Genomic DNA, 19,568 nt, shown 5'->3' with positions numbered 1-19,568 from the left:
AGCCATTTCTTATCCTAACCTACACATTGCCCAAGCCTACAAGTGTTTATTGGGTCACCCATATCTTCTCATACCTTTACGTGCTCTAGGCACTGTCTAGTCAAGTTGTGGTTGTTCTACCACTTTCTTAGTATATGGTTCTGTCTCCCCCTGGAGCCCGCTGTGTATTGTGCTATTTATTGTTGTTCTAGTACTGTATATTGCGTGCCTTGTTCTCTAATCTCATAAAGAGGTTAGTAGAGAGTATTTAGTAATACATATATTTTATATATACTGTGTGTAGTTCTCCTTTCCTTTGGTCATTCAGGAGGTTATAATCTGGTAAACCAAGCTGCTTTACATTCCTTTGAGACGTAGCCTGAAGGCTGCTCTCCATAGCTACCACTAGGATAACTTTCAATAAAGGTTGCCTTTAACCTAATCATCATTAAGGGTCGTTTGGACTGGTGCAAGGTACCCTCTATGACTATTGGACAGCATATACTAGGCCAACTTCTCACAATCCCAATACACTAAATCCGGTCTGGGAGGTGGTCACACCTCCCTGTGACAGGATGCCTATTGTTCTGCCTTACCCTGCTTGAGATTGGCTTAGCAGCAGGAGGGCAGAATTGTGTCTCTGGTCGTCAGCAACCATTTTGTGCTGTCCGAGTCAAGTAGGCTGATATTAGGAACACTGAGAACCTAACGGAGGGCTCTTCCAGTGCATGGAATCATACCTCCTACACAGTATTTCAACATATTTGATACCAAACATGATAGGAATTGTTAGAGCCGTTTTTGAGAAGGTCATCTCTTAATTATGTGGTGCCCTTCTATATAGTTTATGACTGCTTCACTGACAACCCCTGAGAAAGGACTCTGTAGGCTGCAGGTATGTCCTGCTCATGCAGAGGCACTCTCTCTCTTAGAACCAAGCACCCCACCTCCTGGATTGCAAAGGCCTGCTATAGGGGTGACTTATAAGTTTTAAGTGCAGTGACTCTAGATATAGGAAACCTATATCTTTAGAAAGTGGTGCAATCACCAGCTTACAGAGGCCTCAATGGCAGGCCTGTAGTTCCATTTTGAATGGTCTCTCATGGGTGGCACGATACATGCTTCAGCCCATGGGAGACCTCTGGGGTACCTATGCCCTTGGTACCTTAGTACCATATACTAGGGACTTATAAGGGTACCTCAGTATTCAATCTGGGATGTACCTAAGTACTGAACACACACTTTAGGGAGAAAGCAGATAGACTAGGGTCCTGATTAGCAGTATCACAGTCATACTATTCAAATACAGCTAAGCACCAAGCAAAAAGTGAGGGGTAACCATAGAAGCAGATTCTACTTTCCTACAGTTATCCTTTACTTGCTTTCAAGTATGAAGTAGATTCACATTTGCTGTACATTTGTCTTTGCAAGTTTTTAACCCTCAAATGATGCTTATGTTATCTACATCCCTCTTTAACTGCTCTCAAATTTCCCATTTCTTTTGGTGACAGTCCCTTCTACTATGCCCTTGTCCTACACTTTATCCATAGAAGTATCAGTTTTGAAACATCAGAAACTTGGTAGCATTACTCATAACATTAATTTGTAAACATTATTTTTAACTTTAAGATGTAAGTGACTTGAAAACAAGACCTAACTTTCTCAAAAACGCTGGAGTCATTAATAAATTACTGCCTTTTAAAGTCAGACTTCACCCATTTGTAATTGTCATTTACAAAATTAATCTTCAGTTCTAATCAATTGCAGTGTTTATCACAAATGGTCAGGTAGCAAATTACAGGTGTCTTCACGTAGCCAAAGTGTACAACATTCACTTACACTTGAACACATATTATTAATCTCCTATAAAAACGAAGTGGGTCAGCAGAAGGTAGTCAGTATCTTTTTTCTCTTATTGGATACTGGAGATATTGCCTGAATAATATTTTATTGGAGAGCTCTCTTCGCTGCTCTGGTGCACAAGTGCATATTTTTTTTCTTGCTTTAAATCTGTTATGTGGAAAGAGGCCAGTCTTGGCATAGATTCTCGCATTCCACAGGTAATCAGTGAATGTTATTAAAGTTTAACCTGCTTCAGTCTCTTTACTTGGAAATGAGGAAATCAGAAGTCATTTTAGAGGTAAACATTTTACTCTTTAGCTGATAATTACCTTTAATCATGGAAAATAGGTTTGGAAATAGTGAAAACTTACTTCATAGAGAATCAAAGGTTTATCATACTATATGCAGTTGAGAATTTGAATCTAACAACCACCTCTTCGACACAGATTGGGGCCATGAAACAGTTCCATACTGGCCACAATCATGTGCCAGAGCTCTTGGAGACAGTGTGCTGCAATAAATCCAAACTCATGGGACCCTATTACTTATCAGGCACACTTTTTGTGTTTGCGCCATGGCGCACCTTAAAGCAGGTGGGATGGGTGCAAACAGGAAATTTGCCGTATTACATAGAACGCGCAACCCTCATTGCAGCCGTGAACTCATGCTGCCCCTAGGCCAGTGCATTCAAGAGAAATATGAAGCTGCTGTTTAAAAGATGTTCTGTGTTTCTCTGTGCAGGCAGCACCTGCCTACACTTTCAACAGGGATTAGAGATCCCCTTGCAGGTGGGTGCAGTGAATGACTGCACTCACCTGCAGGGGGATGTCTGATGGGTCCATGGTACCCCCTTTTATCCATTGACAGGGCTGTCCTCAAGGAACGCACTGACATTGCGCCAACATTTTGTGATGCACTTTCAGTGTGCCTTCTAAGGGAATGGTTACCTTTGGGCCCATGTTGGTAATTCAGCATGAGTGCAGCGGCAAAGTGATTCCTTATTTGCTTGGGGCCACGCCCCATGGGAAAGAGGGAATGCCCTCTCTCAATAGTGCTGCCGCTACATGTGCGCCAGTGCATTACAGAAAGGGCTGCACAAGTGTCTGCGGCCCCTTCTGTAACTTGGAAAATGTGTTTTTTCAGCTAAATTTGAGGTTTGCAGGGGATTTTGGGTAGGGAAATGTTGGGGGACCCACGCAAGCCATACTTTGCTGGTCTCCCCCGGGTGCCTATTTTTCAGAAATGTGTGGGTTTTGTAGGTTTCCCCAGCTGCCCGCTGAGCCAGGGCCAAAAACTCATGGGACCCCCCTTGCAAAACCAGGTTGTTTTGTGATAACCTGTTGAGGAGACATCAAAATTACTTTTGGGCCCTTGCCGGTCGTGGGTAATTGATCCACCCACACGAGTGAGGTACCATTTTTATTGGGAGACCTGGGGGAATGCTGTGTAGAAGGACATTTGTGGATCAACGCATATTCCTGAACTTTTTCACATAGAAATTTGAGAAAAAAGTGAGTTTTTCAGATGAATTTGAGGTTTGCAGGGGATTATGGATAAGGAAATATTGGGGGACCCACGCACGCCATACCTTGCTGGACTCCCCAGGGTGTCTAGTTTCCAGAAATGAGTGGGTATATTAGGTTTCCCTAGATGGCTGCCGAGCCCGGGGCCAAAAACTCATGGGACCCCCCTTGCAACTTCAGGTTGTTTTGTGATGGGTAATTTTGAAGTCGCCTCAATAGGGTTTGGGCCCTTGCCTGTCACTGGTACTTGACCCACCTATACAAGTGAGGTACCATTTTGCTCGGGAAGACTTTGGGAAATGTGGGCTGCGTAGAATTTTGTGGATCCACGCAAATTCAAGAACTTTCCACCACAGAAATGTGAGGAAAATGTTTTTTTAATGACAAATTTTGAGGTTTGGAAGGGATTCTGGGTAAAAGAACCTGGTGAGAGCCAGTCAAGTCACCCCATCCTGGATTTCCCTGAGTGTGTAGTTTAAAAAATGTATAGGTTTGCTAGGTTTCCCTAGAAGCCGGCAGAACTAGTGTTCAAAATCTACAGCTAGGCACTTTTAAGAAAGTGTCAGTTTTCACTGTGAAAATGTGGTGTATCTACGTTGCGCTTTGGGCCGCTTTCTGTCGCAGGCACTAGGCCTACCCACCCACACAAGTGACATATCATTTTTGTCATAAGACTTTGGGGAACACTGGCTGGGTAGAATTTCATGGATCCATGCAGGTTCCAGAACTTTCCACTACAGAAATGTGAGGAAAATGTTTTTTTGGACACATTTTTAGGTTTGCAAGAGATTCTGGGTAAGAGAACTTGGTGAAAGCCAGTCAAGTCACCCCATCCCGGATTTCCCTGGGTGTCTAGTTTTATAAAATGTATAGGTTTGCTTGGTTTCCCTAGGTGAAGGAAGAGTTAGGATTCAAAATCTCCAGCTAGGCACTTTGCAAAAAAAGGTTCAGTTTTCACTGTGAAAATGTGGTGTGCTCACTTTGTATTTTGGGCTGTTTCCTGTCGCGGGCACTAGGCCTACCCACACAAGTAAGGAACCATTTCTATCGGGAGACTTATTAGGTAACAACTGTTGCAGTACAATTCTGTGTTACCCTAACTTTCGATACGTTTCTGCCTTCCAAATGAGACATTGTGTAAAAAAGAAGCAATTTTGAAAAATGACCTATAATTCTCATGCTAGTATGGATACTCACAATTTCGGAAATGTGCAAATATCTACTGTTTCTAAATGCTATATTTTGTTCCAATTTCAGAAATACATAGGTGTCTTTAATACCAATTTTTCCATCTATATATTTTCCCAAATTAATTGCTATATACCCGATACATAATAAAAAAACATTGCAAGACGCTGCTCAGTTATTGGCTCTGGGTTCATCAGTTCTTCGTGAACCTACAAGTAGCATATATTCTCACAACCAGAAATATCCAGCAGATGTAACTGTGTACTGATTTCAAACAGCTGTCACAATTAGAAGAAGTCAACCCAGGCGGTAACAAACAAACCTTGCCCACATAATAGTAATAGGACACCACAACCCACTTCCGTAGCAAAGACAGTTTATTTTAATTAAGCACGATTTTGCTTAATTAAAATAAACTGTCTTTGCTACGGAAGTGGGTTGTGGTGTCCTATTACTATTTATGTGGGCAAGGTTTGTTTGTTACCGCCTGGGTTGATACCTGCAAAGTGCCTTTTCCCTGACCTAGGGGTGATTACTATCTTTATCACAGGGAACCCTTGTTTTCTACAAGTAATATTAGAAGAAGTTACAGGCGAAAAAGTTGACACAAAAGGCTGTTTTTTTTCAACCAATTTTCAATGTTTCCAATATTCAACTGTTAGTTTCTATAAATAAACCTTGAAGGATCTACACAAATGACCCCTTGCTGAATTCAGAATTGTATCTGCAATTCTAAAATGTATAGCTTTCCAGGATCCATTATAGCTTTCATACCCATTTTCACCATTAACTGGAAGGAGGTTGAAGCACAAAAAATAGCAAAAATAGGGTATGTCTCAGAAAAATGCCAAAACTGTTTATAAAAATGTGGTCTTCTGACAAGTCTGCTTGTCCCTTAAAGCTAGTAAGATTGTGATTTCAGTACCATAACTCCATTGTTGATACTATTTGTAGGGGTAAAAAACAGACACTTTAATCTCTAGCCCCTTTTGCCCATTTTGCCCATTTTGCAAAAATAAAATAAAAAATGTGCTATATTTTGGCTAATTTCTGGGTCCCCTCCATAGGAATCCACAAACACTGGGTACCTTTAGAATCCCCATGATGTTGGAAGAAAAAGACGCAAATTTGCATGGATACCTTATGTGGTCAAAAGGTTACAGGGGCCCAAGCGCAAACTACCCCAAATAGCCAAAAAAAGGCTTAGCACTGGGAGAGGGGGGGAGGAGGCCTAGCAGCGAAGGGTTTAAATAAATAAAAGTTGAAGTAACGTGTGAAATGCATTCTTTTATTTAAGGGAAGCTTAATTGGTTAATGTGATGACTGCAGATGTATGTGTGTAATGCCAGACAGTCACACAACTGAATCCTGGTGCACCAGGGAATAGTGACATCTGTTTATAGTGCTACACAGTTACAACCTGGAGCTGTAAGCACTGTAAATAAGTAATTATTTTACCATTTTATTACACATATGTTGCAAATGGGGGTCTCTAGCTGGCAAGGGATTGCACCTTTTTCCAAGCAGGGACTCTTCCTAGTCAGGATAAGGAAGTTACACTCCTAAAATAACCCCTGCTCACCCTCTTGGTAGCTTGGTATGAGCTGTCGTGCTTATCTTAGAGGGAGTGTGTTAAGTATTTGCACATGACCAACAGTAATAGTTAGAACACCACAAAAGGACACCACACCAGTTTTGGAAAAATATCCACTATTTTATATACTTAATACAAGACCAAAACAATAAAAATCCATAATACAGTACTCAAAAACATACTTTGCAAGAATGCTTGAAAAACACAGTTCGTACGAGTCGGTAGCTCCGTCCGGGGCTACCGGATGCTGAAAACAAGTCTAACAGTTCCTGTTGACCACGTTGGTACAGGCCAGTAAAAGCGTGGACAGATTCGGTAACAGTACCTTTCTCATTGTGGCTGTCACGTTGATGCGATCCGGTCGTCGCAACCGCCACAGTTGCGTTGCAAAATGGAAACGGCGCATGGTACGGTGTCCTCTCGATGCGATGCAGGCAGCGGCTCAGTGACGATTGTCCAGACATAGTTGGTGAGACCAAGGCTTACAGTGCAGTGGGAGATGGTGCTCAAAACAGGTGCGGGCAGGTTGCAGTGAAGGCGAAAGAGACAGTTAGCGGGAATTGGCATCGCTCAGCCCAGATGGCTGTGTGGGTTGAGGTTGTGTGTCATGAAACTTACTAGTGAAGCCCGCAGCCACAATGCAGTCATGGGTGTCAGTCAGCAGCAGCGACGACATTGGTGAGACCAGGATGGTGAAGTGAAGTGAGGCGGTACAGAGTGCGGTGCCCACAGGTTACAGTGCAAGCAGCGGCTCGGTGTCAGTGGTCGTCATCGGCAGTGAAACCAGGTTTGCGGTGTGAGATGCGGACGGTGCAGTCTGCTGTGCCATCAGGACACAGAGCCAGTGACTGAGTCAGTTATGGAATTGGTTGCATTTTCCTTCTCTGTGGCAGCTGATACAGCAGTTCGAGAAGCGGTACCGAGAGGTCGGTGAAGTCTTTGCAGTCCCTGAGACTTCAGAATAAGAGGCAAGCTCTATTTCAGGCCCTTGGAGATACTCAATAAAGAAGTTGCAGAAAGTCCAGTCCTTTCACTGCCCAAGACAGAAGCAGCCACTGCAGGCCGCCACAGCAAAGTGGTAGTTCCTCCTTACAGCATCTCCAGCTCTTCTTGGCAATCCTCTTGGTCCAAAAGAGTTCTAAAAATCTGGGGTCTGGGCCCCCATATTTATACCACAAAATCCTTTGTTCTCGAGGCAGCACGTGTATTTGCCCAGCTAGAACCAGTTCTGTCCACCCTGGTGCTGCGTCCTGGCAGGAGGTGAAGACAGCATTGTCAGAGGCAGACCAGGCCCATTTAGGTGAAAGGAAATCTCCTCCCCTACTCTAAATGCAGCCCAGGTCTATTCAGCCCAGCCCTCGCTCATCAGGCTCTCTGGAGCCACTGCTACTCCCCAAACCCCCTGTCATCCAAAATCCAGAAATGCAATACAAAAACCTAGCAGAGGTACATTGGATGGCAAAGCAAGAAAATATCTACTTTCTTAAAGTGGTATTTTAAACGACCGAACGTAAAAATCACACCCCACTGAAAGATGCATTTTAGCATTCTGAGTTCAGGCATAATAAACTTTATTTTCCTATCTTGTTCCCAGGGGTAGTTATGTTTATAAGATGTTATAAGAAAACTCCCCACTCTGTGCTATGGGAATAAATAGCCCTGCAATAGTGAAAAATGAAATTGGCAGTATTTCACTATCAGGTCATGCCACACACACCAGGGCATGTCCTACCTTTCACATATACTGAACCCTGCCCACAGGGGTACCTTGGGCCTACTTTAGGATGACTAATATGTAAGAAAAGGGAAGGGTGTGCACTTGCCAAGTCAACATGGCCGTACTAAACTGCACACAGATACTGCAGTGGCAGACCTGAGTTTCCTTTTCAGGGCTACTTATGTGGGTTGCACAATCAGTGCTGCAGGCCCACTAGTAGCATTTGATTTACAGGTCCTGACACACTCAGTGCACTTTACTAGGGACTGACTAGTAAATTAAATGTCAATCCTGGAAACACTAATCCATAATAACAATTTATGACAGAAGTACCTGCACTTTAACACTGAACAGCAGTGAGAAAGTGCTTATAGATACTAAACCAGTGAAAACCAAGTCGAACCCAGGAAGTCAAAAAGCAAAAAGACAGGGGGAAACATGCCAAAAGATGCCAAGTCGAAAGCATGTCCCCTCCAGCTGAAAGTAGGGAGAACTACCCAACCTCCTGAGAGTCCTCTTCACTGAGGACGAAGAACCTGGACAGACCATCTGCCTTGGCGTGTTCTGTGCCAGGTTGGTGATCCACCGTAAAGTTCAATCCCTGTTGGGCCACCTCTACAGATTTTCGTTCTCACCCCTCATTTGCATCAACCATCCGTGGTCTGTCTGAACTTGGAAGTGAGTCCAAAACAGGTAGGGCCTTAACTTCTTCAGTGCCCAGATCACAGCAAAAGGTTCCCTTTCTATGGCACTGCACCTCTGTTCCCTGGGGAGTAGTCTCCTGCTAAGCAAGATTACAGGCTGGTCTAGGCCCTTTTCGTTCAGTTGTGAGAGCACCGCTTCCTCACCATGCTGTGAAGCTTCGGTCTGCACAACAAATTCTTTGGAGAAGTCGGGTGCATTGGGCAGGGGCTCTGCACTAAGCATGGGCGAATTTTGCGGATCTCGCGTTCGCGAATTTTGCGGATTTGCGGATTCGCAATCTGCAAAATCCGCGAATTCCCGCGAATTTGCGGATTTTTTTTTTTTTGTGTTCGCCCGTGTTTCTGCCAGTTCGCGAGGGTTTTTACAATTTCGCAATTTGCGAACTTACCTGTCGGGTCGCAAGTTTTGCGAACTTGTTGTTTCTACGTGTCCAGCCTGTTTGGGACACTCTTCTTCATCACTGCCACTCTCTGTCACCACTGCCACTCTCTGACTACTCATGCCACCCTCTGGCCCACCCATGCCACCCTCTGTTTCATCACCACACCCTCTGGTTGTCCAGTGTACATTATTTTCGGCAAAGCAAAGCACACCTTCCCTGCCTCAAGTGACCTGAATTAATTTGGGGCTGATTAATGTGTCACAGAATATTTTTTTAGCTGGCACCTGCTTCCTTAGTGCGCCCTGATTAGTGATCTTTTGCACTTGCTAAGTGCTTTCATTGTTGCAAAATTAGTTACAACACCTGCCCTGCCCCAACTGACAATAATGAATTAGGGGCTGATTAATGGATTTTAACTTCCAGCCTGGCTCCTGCTTGTCTCCCTTAACTGTAATTCAGGACCTTTGTGGCATATGTGTAACTATTCTGAGGTTCAGAGCAGGGTCACATAATAGTTTCAACTGGCAACTGAACTCTGGAGGGGCCCCTCAGGAAGCACTACAGGAAATGGCTACTAATGATGAGCCTGAACTTTTGAACCTGGTAAGTAGTTACTTTCAGTTTTGCTAAGAGCGTATTTCTGCAATTTTGCACTTATTCGCGGGGCGCGAACTCACGCGAACAGTGCGAGCAAAATCCGCTGCTCGCGGATTTGCGGATTTTGCGGGAGATTCGCGAATCTCGCGGATTGCGAATTTCCCAAAAATCTGCAAAATCCGCGAGCGGAACGGATTTTCCGCCCACACCTACTCTGCACACATGGCTGCCTTCAGGGCATTAAAAGCTTTCTGACAGGACTCAGTCCAAATCACCTTCTTGGACTGCTTCCTGGAAGACTTCTCTGTTAAGGGGGCAAAATTGGTGCCATAGCCCTTGACAAACCTCCTGTAGTAACCGGTGAGGCCTAGAAAGGCTCTCATCTCTGTCTGGGTCTTGGGGGGGTTCCCAAGCCAGAATGGGGTCAATCTTGGACTGTAAGGGCCCCACCTGGCCGCTCCCTACCTGGTGTCCCAAGTACACCACAGAACACTGACCGATCTGGCACTTAATGGCCTTGATCGTGAGGCCTGCCCTCTGCAGAGCCCTCAACACTTCCCCAGGCTGCTGCAAGTGTTCTTCCCAGCTGGAACTGAACATTGCAATGTCATCCAGGTATGCGGCACTGAAATCCGTCAGCCTAGCCAACACCTGGTTGACCAACCTCTGAAAGGTGGCAATGGCATTCTTCAATCCAAAGGGCATCAACCGGAACTGGTAATGTCCTTCTGGGGTTGAGAATGCTGACCTCTCCTTGGATTCATCGGTTAAGGCAATCTGCCAGTACCCAGACGTCAAATAAAAAGTGCTGAGGAACTTGGCAGCTCCCAATTGATCAATGAGCTCATCAGCCTTGGCGATGGGGTGTACATCAGTCCTGGTGATGGCATTGAGGCCACGGTAGTCCACACAAAACCGCACTTCTGGAGTGGCACCGGGTGCAGCAGCCTTTGGGACCAAGACCACTGGGCTGGCCCAAGGACTGTTGGAGGGCTCTATCACCCCTAATGCCAACATCTTAGAGACCTCCTCTTTGATGCTGACCCTGACCTGGTCAGTCAGCCTTTAAATCTTATGTTTTAAAGGAGGGCTGTCACCAGTGCCCAAATCATGGGTACACCAGTGAGTGACACCTGGGGTCAGAGAGAACAGTGGGGCAAACTGTCCCAACAACTGGTGACAGTCACCCTGCTGCTTCAACTTGCCCATGGTGCTCATTGGTGGACAGGAGGTCAGGGAGAGGTTCAGTTCCTCTTCCACCCCATCATCTGTCACCAAGAGCATGCTCACTTCGGACTTCCCAAAGGGTGGCTTGAGGCAGTTCACATGGAGGACCCTCAAAGGGTTCCTGGGAGTCTGTAAATTTACCATGTAGGTGACATCACTTTTGCGCACCACCACCTTAAAAGGCCCAGTCCACTTGTCCAGCAAGGGACAAGGTTCCACTGGTGCCATGACCCACACTTTTTGTCCCGGTTGAAATTCAACCAGAGTGACATTCTGGTCATACCACTTTTTCATTTCTTCCTGGCTTGCTTCTAGGTTTGCCTGAGCGAGTTTCTTGAAGTGGCTTCTGAAGGCCAGCATGTAGCTTAACACATACTGGGGAGTTTTCCTCAGAGCTGCCTCCAAGCCTTCCTTCATCAAACTCAGAGGTCCTCTCACAGGGTGATCATGGAGGGAGGGGGTCAAAGAGACAGAACCCAAGAGACTTCTGAGGCACCTCCCTGTATGCAAAGAGAAGGCATGGCAAGAGGATGTCCCACTTTCACCACATGGGTTCTGTTAGAAACTTGATAATGCCCGTCAAGGTTTGATTGAATCTCTCAACCAAATCGTTACCCTGGGGGTGGTAAGGGGTAGTGAACTTGTGGGTTTCACCCCACTCCTTCCACAGGGATGTCATATACTTCGATATGAAATTGGTCCCCTGGTCAGAAACCACCTCTCAGGGGAAATCCATGCAGTCAAAGATCCCTAATAACGGCCCAGCCCACCATTGGCGCCATTGCTGTACTGAGAGGGATTGCCTCTGGGTACCGGGTGGCATTGTCCACCAAGACCAGGATGTACCTGTTGCCCATGGCTATCCAGTGGCCCCACAACATCCATCCCAACCCGTTCAAAAGGAATTCCAACAACTGGAAGAGGCTGGAGAGGAGGCTTACACTTCCTCCCCCTCTTACCACTGCCCTGGAAGGTTTGTCAAGACCTGCAATGTCCATCTGAAGGTCATCTCATTTGAGGCCAAAAGAAATGGGTGACAAGCCTGTCAAAGGTCTTGTCCCACCCAAAATGTCCTGCCAGGCACGTCATGAGCCAGACCCAGTATGAAGGTCCTTAAGTGCTGGGGTACCACCAGCACACAGGTTGATCCAGCCTCAGCAACCTTTGGCTCGCTGTACAGGAGACCATTCTCCCAGTAGATCCAATGTGATCCAGACTGATCACCAGCTGCCTGGTTTGCAGCTTCTGCTGCAAACCCTTTAGAGAAGGGCATTGTTTCTGCTCCCTGCAGAATTCCTCACTGGTGGGAACACCTTCTTGCTGCCAATGGGTCAGCTCACAGATGTCCCCTGTTCAGCTACCTGCTCCCCTGTAGGCCGCGGGGTATATCCTTCAAGGTCAGCCTTCTCTCAGACCATGGGTACCTCAGGGGATGGTTTCACCCCCACCCCCTGCCCTTTTATCTTGGTAGGGACCTGGTCCACTGTCTCAGGCTCCAGGTCCTTTGGATCACTCTTTCCAGCCCGCAATTGGCAGAGTGGTTCAACATGCCCACTCTGGCAAACCAATCATCTCCAAGTGAGACCTGAACTCAAAATCCATCCACAAGGACTGCTCCAGGTCGTTACCTAGCAAAGAATCTACAGGCATGGTAGGGGTCACAACCACCCTCAGGGGGCCTGAGACCCCCATTCAAAGGGAACCTGCCCCACCATACAGTGGTGCTCTGAGTTGTCCACAGCAACTACTTGGTGGAATGCCCTGGGGACTACCTGCTTCTCATAGACCAGGTGACACCTGACTGAGGTCACACTGGCTCCAGTATCTCTACCCTTTTCCCATTTATGGTCACCCAGGTGCTGTCTTTCTTTGTGTTGGGGCACCTGGTTCCATCTCACTGTCCCCTATTGAGACATGGTCATTTCTGCAGATCCCCACCCTCCTGTGGACACCCCACCTCCCCAAGCGCTACACTAGTTAATACCTTGGTGCACCCACCAGTGGGTGGCTGTGTCCTCTTGGGACACTTGGGGTCCCCCTTCAAGTGATCCACCTGTCACAGGAAAAGCCCTTGCAGGAGGCGGTCTCTGCAGGCTTTCTTGAAGAGACTATTGCTTTCTTAACTCCTGCAGGATGGGAATATATTTTTTAGAGAACTCCTGTGCTTTGTCCCCCCCATGTTTCTACTGGGGACACTGCCCACCTTTGGTGAGGTCTCTACCAAAAGCTTTCTTGTGGACCCTGGTGCTCACCCAGCGGTCTGCCTCCATAGCAAGCTGCCTGGGGACATCCAGCTTACTATCAACCAAGTGCTGGCACAGCTCTGCAAAACATAGACTAGACCAGTGCACCCATGCAATGAAATGGTAGAGCCCCTGATAATCTGTCACATTACTGCCCTTCATCCAGCCATCCAGTGACCTACAGAAAGACTCTACACATTCCAACCAAGTGTTGGCATCAGTTTTCCTGCTGGACCTAAACTGATCCCTGTATTTGTCAGGAGTGAGTCCATACCTAGTGAGGAGAGCGTCCTCCATGTCATCGTAGGTGAGGTTCTGCCCCTTACCCAAAGCTATCATAGTGTCCCTTTTTTCCTCTAGAAAGAGAGGCCACAACGCAGCCCCCCAATTCCTTTCAGGGACCTGATTCATGTGAATAGGAGACTCGAACCCTTGAAACAACTTTGTATCTCATCCCCCTTCTTGAATTCTTTACCTACATGTTTGGGAGTGTGCCCAATCCTGTCTGTCTGCACTGAAGAGTTGCTGCCACCATCCGTGCTGGATTTGCTCTTCAATTCCAGCTCCTTGAGCGCACACTCATGGTCTAATTCCATCCTTTGTGATTCCATCTTGAGCTTCTCAAGCTCTATATCATGCCTCCTAGCTTCTGTCCTCTAGCTCATCTGGAGATAAACCACTGCAACCAATCCTGGATGGACCCCCCTCCCAACAGCACATCTTGTCTAGGTGTAGGCTCTACCGCCTCCCGACTAAGATCTCCAGACTGCCCACAGGCATGTCTGGCTGTTATTCAGGCCCTCATCACCTTTTGCAGCTCCTCCTTCCTGGTGAGGCCTCTGACTTGGACCTTTAGGTTTTTACAAATAGCCTTTAACTCCGCAAAGACCACCTCTAGAGATGCAAGTGATGATGCTGCTGTGTCAGGCATGATGCAGTAGGTAGTTAAAGTTCCTAAATGATAGGATCACAAACCTAGACCTGAAATAAACAGTTTGTGGTACGTTATGGTCTGCGATATGGTAGTAGTGCACACCAATCACTGTAAGTCAAGTGCAAACACAAGTCCTATCCTCACTGCTGACAACCAATGTTAGAAATAGGAGTCTCTAGTTGGCAAGGGCTTGCACCTTTGTCCAAGTAGGGACCCTTCTTCATAGTCTGGATAAGGGAGTTACACTCCTAAAATAACCCCTGCTCACCCCCTTGGAAGCTTGGCATGAGCAGTCAGGCTTATCTTAGAGGCAGTGTGTAAAGCATTTGCACATGACCAACAGTAATACAGTGGAAACACCACAAAAGGACACCACACCAGTTTTAGAAAAATATCAATATTTTATATACTTAAAACAAGACCAAAACAATAAAAATCACAATACAGTACTTAAAAAGGTATAGTTTGCAAGAATAGTTGGAAAAAAACAGTTCGTACGAGTCGGTAGCTCCGTCCAGGCAACTGCGATGCTGAAAATAGAGTAAGAGTTCCACCCGATCGTGCTGGTACAGCCCCGCGAAAGCCTGAATAGACTTGGGTAACAGTACTTTTCTCATTGTGACTGACACTGTGCGAGCCGGTTGTGGCAACCTTCACGGTTGCATTGCAAAATGGAAGCAGTGCAGGGTGCCGTGTCCTCTCAATGCTGTGCAGGCAGCGGCTTGGTGGCGATTGTCCGGACAGTATTGGTGAGACCAAGGCTTACGGTGCAGGGCAAGACGGTGCTCGACGTGGTGCTGGCAGTTTGCAGTGCAGGCGACAGTGCCGGTTAGCGGGAGTTGATGTTGGTCGGCCCAGACGGTTGTGTGGGAAAATGCAGAGCATCATGAAACTTACGAGAGGTGCCCCCAGGCATGATGCGGTCACAGTGTTGAAGTCCGCATTATATTCTTTTATCAGTTAAATGACCACCTTACCGTATAGTTTTGTTGTGTCTAGTAATTGTGTAGGTGATCACAATCCACATTCCATTAAATGTAATTGTTTTATTAAACCCACAAGCCAAATATGGAAAGACAAAGCAGACTTCTCGAAGAGTAGAGGACTAAAGATAAAATGCAATAAAGTAGATCCAGTGGTTTTTAACCAAGACATTGTAAAGATACCATGGGATCTATTGTAACTGTTGCATTCGGGCCAGCTAAGATAACATTTTAGTTCAATAACATTTGCATGCCTATTATAACCTCACTTCTACCAGATCCTCCTATGAGACAGCACTGTGCTGGTGGTCTAATATAGCATGTTCAGTGGCCCATAAAAAATTATTGGCCACTTTGAAAAGCAACCCGCGTGGAGCAGACTATGTCAAGGAGGCAAGGAGAATATATGAACTGGTGTAGAATAGAATTATAAGATCAGGAATAAAGCCTGGAAAGATCTCATAGTGGCAGGGACGTTAACGGGTAGCTATAATCATTGAGAAGTGGTTCATTAGCCTTTTTGTTCTGAGTTAGATGCACCCAAAATAGACAGCCTAATTACCGGGGATGCATGGGTGACCCATTTTTAAGAAAATCTTTTCACCAGAAAATGAGGCTACTAATTCAGGTTCAGATTGCAGCGTAAACATCAAGCTCTCTTATAACTTCACATGACCTATTGAAGTCTACAAAGTGTCTCTATCCATCAAAAAATGTATCTCCGAAAGGCCCCAGATGGCGTTCTAGCCTAGGTTTTTAAAACGTACATCAATTTGTGTGCTTCTTTACTGACTAATGTTTTTACATCTGTTGTGTCCAGTCCCAATTCTTGGAGGACCACTACCATGGTCTCAATTTTTAAAAGGGAGATAGAAGCCATCTAACTAGCTATATGCCAGTCTCTCTAATGGACTGGAGTGCCAAGATCCTGGGGCAAGAATTACTGTCTCGACTAGAAGAATGGGCTGCAGCAAGCAATGTTATGATTGAAGTCCAATTTGGATTCAAACCTGGCATCGGCACTGTTGAACAATGTTTAAATCTTTACCTTATAGTTGGAAAGTATGCTAAAGTCAAAATGGGTTCATTACATTTGGTTTTTATCAACTTATCAAGTGCCTTTGACCTAGTGAATCGCTAGAAGTTATGGGACTTCATGGGCAGATTGGTTGAGAAAGAACTCCTTACCCTCAATTAGACAACTACACCAGGATCTCACTGGAAGTTTGCATTACTGCTCCTCTGGTGAACACTTCCCTCATATCAGCTCCACTCGGGGTGCTAGGCAAGGGTGCACCCAGGCCCCTTTCCTCTTCCTGCATTATATTAAGGGTATTAATAAACACCCAAAGGAAAATAGAATGGATTTGCCACGTTTGGGAAATAAGCTTACACCCATTTTGTTATACACTTCTGATGCAGTGCTTGTTGCCTGCACAACAAGTGACCCAGACCCTTTTGGATCTGTTTTAAGCCTACATGAATGACTTGAACCTCCAGGTAAATTATTCATAATCTTTTATATTGACTTGTAGCCATCCAAGCATGAAGTCCAAGCGTTTTGTCAGAAGGGATTTTCATTTAATAAAAGTAAAAACTTTTAATCATCTAGGGATTCTTTTTAGGACTTTTTCTAGCTGGACTGCAATTTTAACATCAAAAGCCCAGAATTTTAATAGGAATATTAAGTCCATATTCAGATTTGCACAAAAGAAATTACGTATTACAATAAAAATAACCACAGACCCTGGAAATATTTTAAATCTTTAGCTAAATTAATTGCATGTGAACCAACTCAAAGTACAGTACAGTCTCCGTCACTCATAGGAAAAATGATTCAATTAATCAATCATCAAACACATGCTTTGTACCTTGCAATGACTTATGCTCAGAAAGGATAGGACAGAGAGAAAAAGACATCTGCACATTAACGAAATAATATTTACCTAGGATGGTGTGAAAACCAAACCCCTGGTTCAAGGGCTGGTAAGGGTCCAGCCAGGAAAGATCAGGTGACAGTCTTCAGGACAGGATTCAGGACAGTATACATCACCTCTCTAGCACAGACACTTGGTAAGCACCCCTCTCTGACACTCTCTTTCTCCTCAAGATTCTTCTGCGATCTTCTTCTAAATTAATGTATTTAAGATAGATGGGTCTGCATTAGATTCTTCATCAGCATCTCTCGTTACTCCGACAGCATCCCGAGCTCTGACGCCTTCAGCAAATCCCCTTCTGACTAAGACTACCTCAATTATACCCTTCGATATTCATGTACCACCCTTTAATGTTTCAATATTGTAAAAATAGTGATTCTGATTATATGGGCAAGGGGGGGAAGATCATCACACCATGCTTATGTCATCCTAGTCTGTCAACCCATTTCTCATAAATCCAACCCCTTAATTTTTATTCCAAAACTTTATTCCCACCCGGATTCACATCTTATTAGAAACAATTGTTTTAATTTGTCGTGAACACCCAGTCATCTAGAAGTCTTCAGTGCTTGTTCCCAGGGTATGTAACTTTTGTGCCCTTGGGTCGCATTCAAGAGTATCGTCATTCTTTCAGCTCAATTCAACAGGCATGCACGGAGGTCACATGTCTAACAAATTCTAGACACACACGAGAGGCCCAAATTCATACTAATAAAGTCAGAAAGACCAATATTATTTTCAATAATAAAGGGTTTCACTGTATAGCACCCATCTCAACTCTAATCCCCTTTATTTAAAGCAGATGCCAGGCGTGTGAGCTTTTAAGCCGCCATATTAGTATTTTCTGCTCGTATGCAAGAATTTCCATCCAAGCGACAGCTCGTCCTACTGCGTAGATGCCATTGACGCATGTGCAATGAAGATGTGTCGTTAGCAGCCATTTTAGAATTTCGCTCAAGTTACTTACGTTAGTAAACACATATGCAAGCTTCTCTGACCCTTATTTTGATGTGGTGGGTATTAGTTTTACACAATACGTAATGAATACCATGTTAGAAAGTTGAACGAGAAGATTTCTTCCAAGCAAGTCTCTTTTCTACGAGTCCTTGCTCCATCACTGCGACATTCATATGCTGTGAGGAACTTGGATTGCCATAACTGGATGGTCTGATTGGACTTGCCCCACTGCTGTTGTGGATTCAAGTTTGGGAAACCCCCAAGGCTGGGCTTGTCAGGACCTGCATTACTGATTGGCTGTCTCTTGATAGGGCAGAGCAGATACCCTGGCTTTCATAGCTGAGGGAGTCATTTAAATTAATAGTACTTCAAGAATTTGACAATAATCCTTTTATAATTGAGCCGGGATATAAAGAATGGGTCAAGCAACGCTATTTGGACCATTGTAAGAACGTACACTTAGAGAAGGTCCAGGCTATGGAATTGATAGTCAAATATTCATTAGAGTCAACAACAAGGAGCACAGAGTGCCATTTAGGATGGATTTTGAATCCTACTCAGCAACAATATCGTATACTCTTTAGGCTCTGTATATTGCATTTCTAAATTGTGTTCTAACAGGCAACATACTTTACCCATTTGCTGCTATAATAATGTTTCTATGCAAAGAACAATTCACTTTATACTGTTTTTCACTTTGTATTCAGCTCTGGGGATATTCTGCAAAAGTCGAATTTGAGACACATAATGATGTTGTATCCTTGCAATGTTTAGGAACCCCAGACATCTGCTATGCCATTTTAAATTTCATAAGAGTGTCTTTTAATATTAGAAAGCAATATGATTTTAAAAATCCATGTATGCATTTTAAATTCTACCTGAGCACTTTCTCCTTTTGAATGAATTGATGCCTCTTCTGAAATGTGAATTCTTTTGTTTCCACTGTGATGACTGGTTGTAATTGTTAGGAATTTATATGAAATGTTTTAAACTTTGTGATATACATGCATTATGACGCACATGGGCACTTTCAGCCAGATTCATGAAGCATTTTTGCGGGCGCAAACGGTGCGAATCGCAGAATTCGGCTGTTTGCGCCCGCAAAAATTGCATTAGAAATTCATCATTGGGTCATGTACTCGCAAATTGAGAAATCGCAAAAAATTTCGATTTTTGAAATTGCGATCACATTTAAGGAATCTCAATTTGAGATTCCTTAAATGATATTCATGACCCAATATAAAATTGCGAATTCGCTATTTTTGGACGCAATTTACCGCGAGGTCAAACCTCGCGGTAAATTGCGAAAACTCCGAAAAATGCATTTAAATGCATTTTTCTGAGTTGCATGTTACACACACACATGTCCTTTGGACATGTGTGTGTGCAACACCTGTGTCACATTTCATTTGAGGGGTGCTACAGGGTGTCCTGTGGTCACCCCTGGCACCCTTCAAATCGCAATCTTATTTGCGATTAGCTAATTGCTAATCGCAAATAAGGAATACTCCCCATTCATTCCTATGGGCCTTTTGGCCCATAGGAATGAATGGCGAGTTATTCCTTATTTGCGATTAGCAATTTGCTAATCGCAAATAAGGAATCAGTAGGAATCACATTTTATTATGCGATTCCTACATGAATGCCGTTTTGCGAGTCCTTAATAGCGAATCGCTATGATTCGCTATTAGGGGCTCGCAAAACGGCCCTTTGATGAATCAGGCGGTTTATTTCCTATTGAATTCAGTTCATATTTTCAT

At 44.7% G+C, this 19,568-nt stretch overlaps 1 protein-coding gene across 1 annotated transcript in view; it reads left to right on the top strand.

Moving 5' to 3' along the window:
• KCNJ1 (potassium inwardly rectifying channel subfamily J member 1) overlaps positions 1 to 19,568 on the top strand; it is a 670,653-nt gene that overhangs the window by 497,825 nt on the left and 153,260 nt on the right. The gene's annotated exons all lie outside the window — the stretch shown is intronic.

The sequence above is a fragment of the Lissotriton vulgaris genome, chromosome 2_1 (genome assembly GCF_964263255.1).
Source record: "Lissotriton vulgaris chromosome 2_1, aLisVul1.2, whole genome shotgun sequence".
NCBI lineage: Eukaryota > Metazoa > Chordata > Amphibia > Caudata > Salamandridae > Lissotriton > Lissotriton vulgaris.
This window is presented reverse-complemented; position numbering and strand designations above follow the sequence as displayed.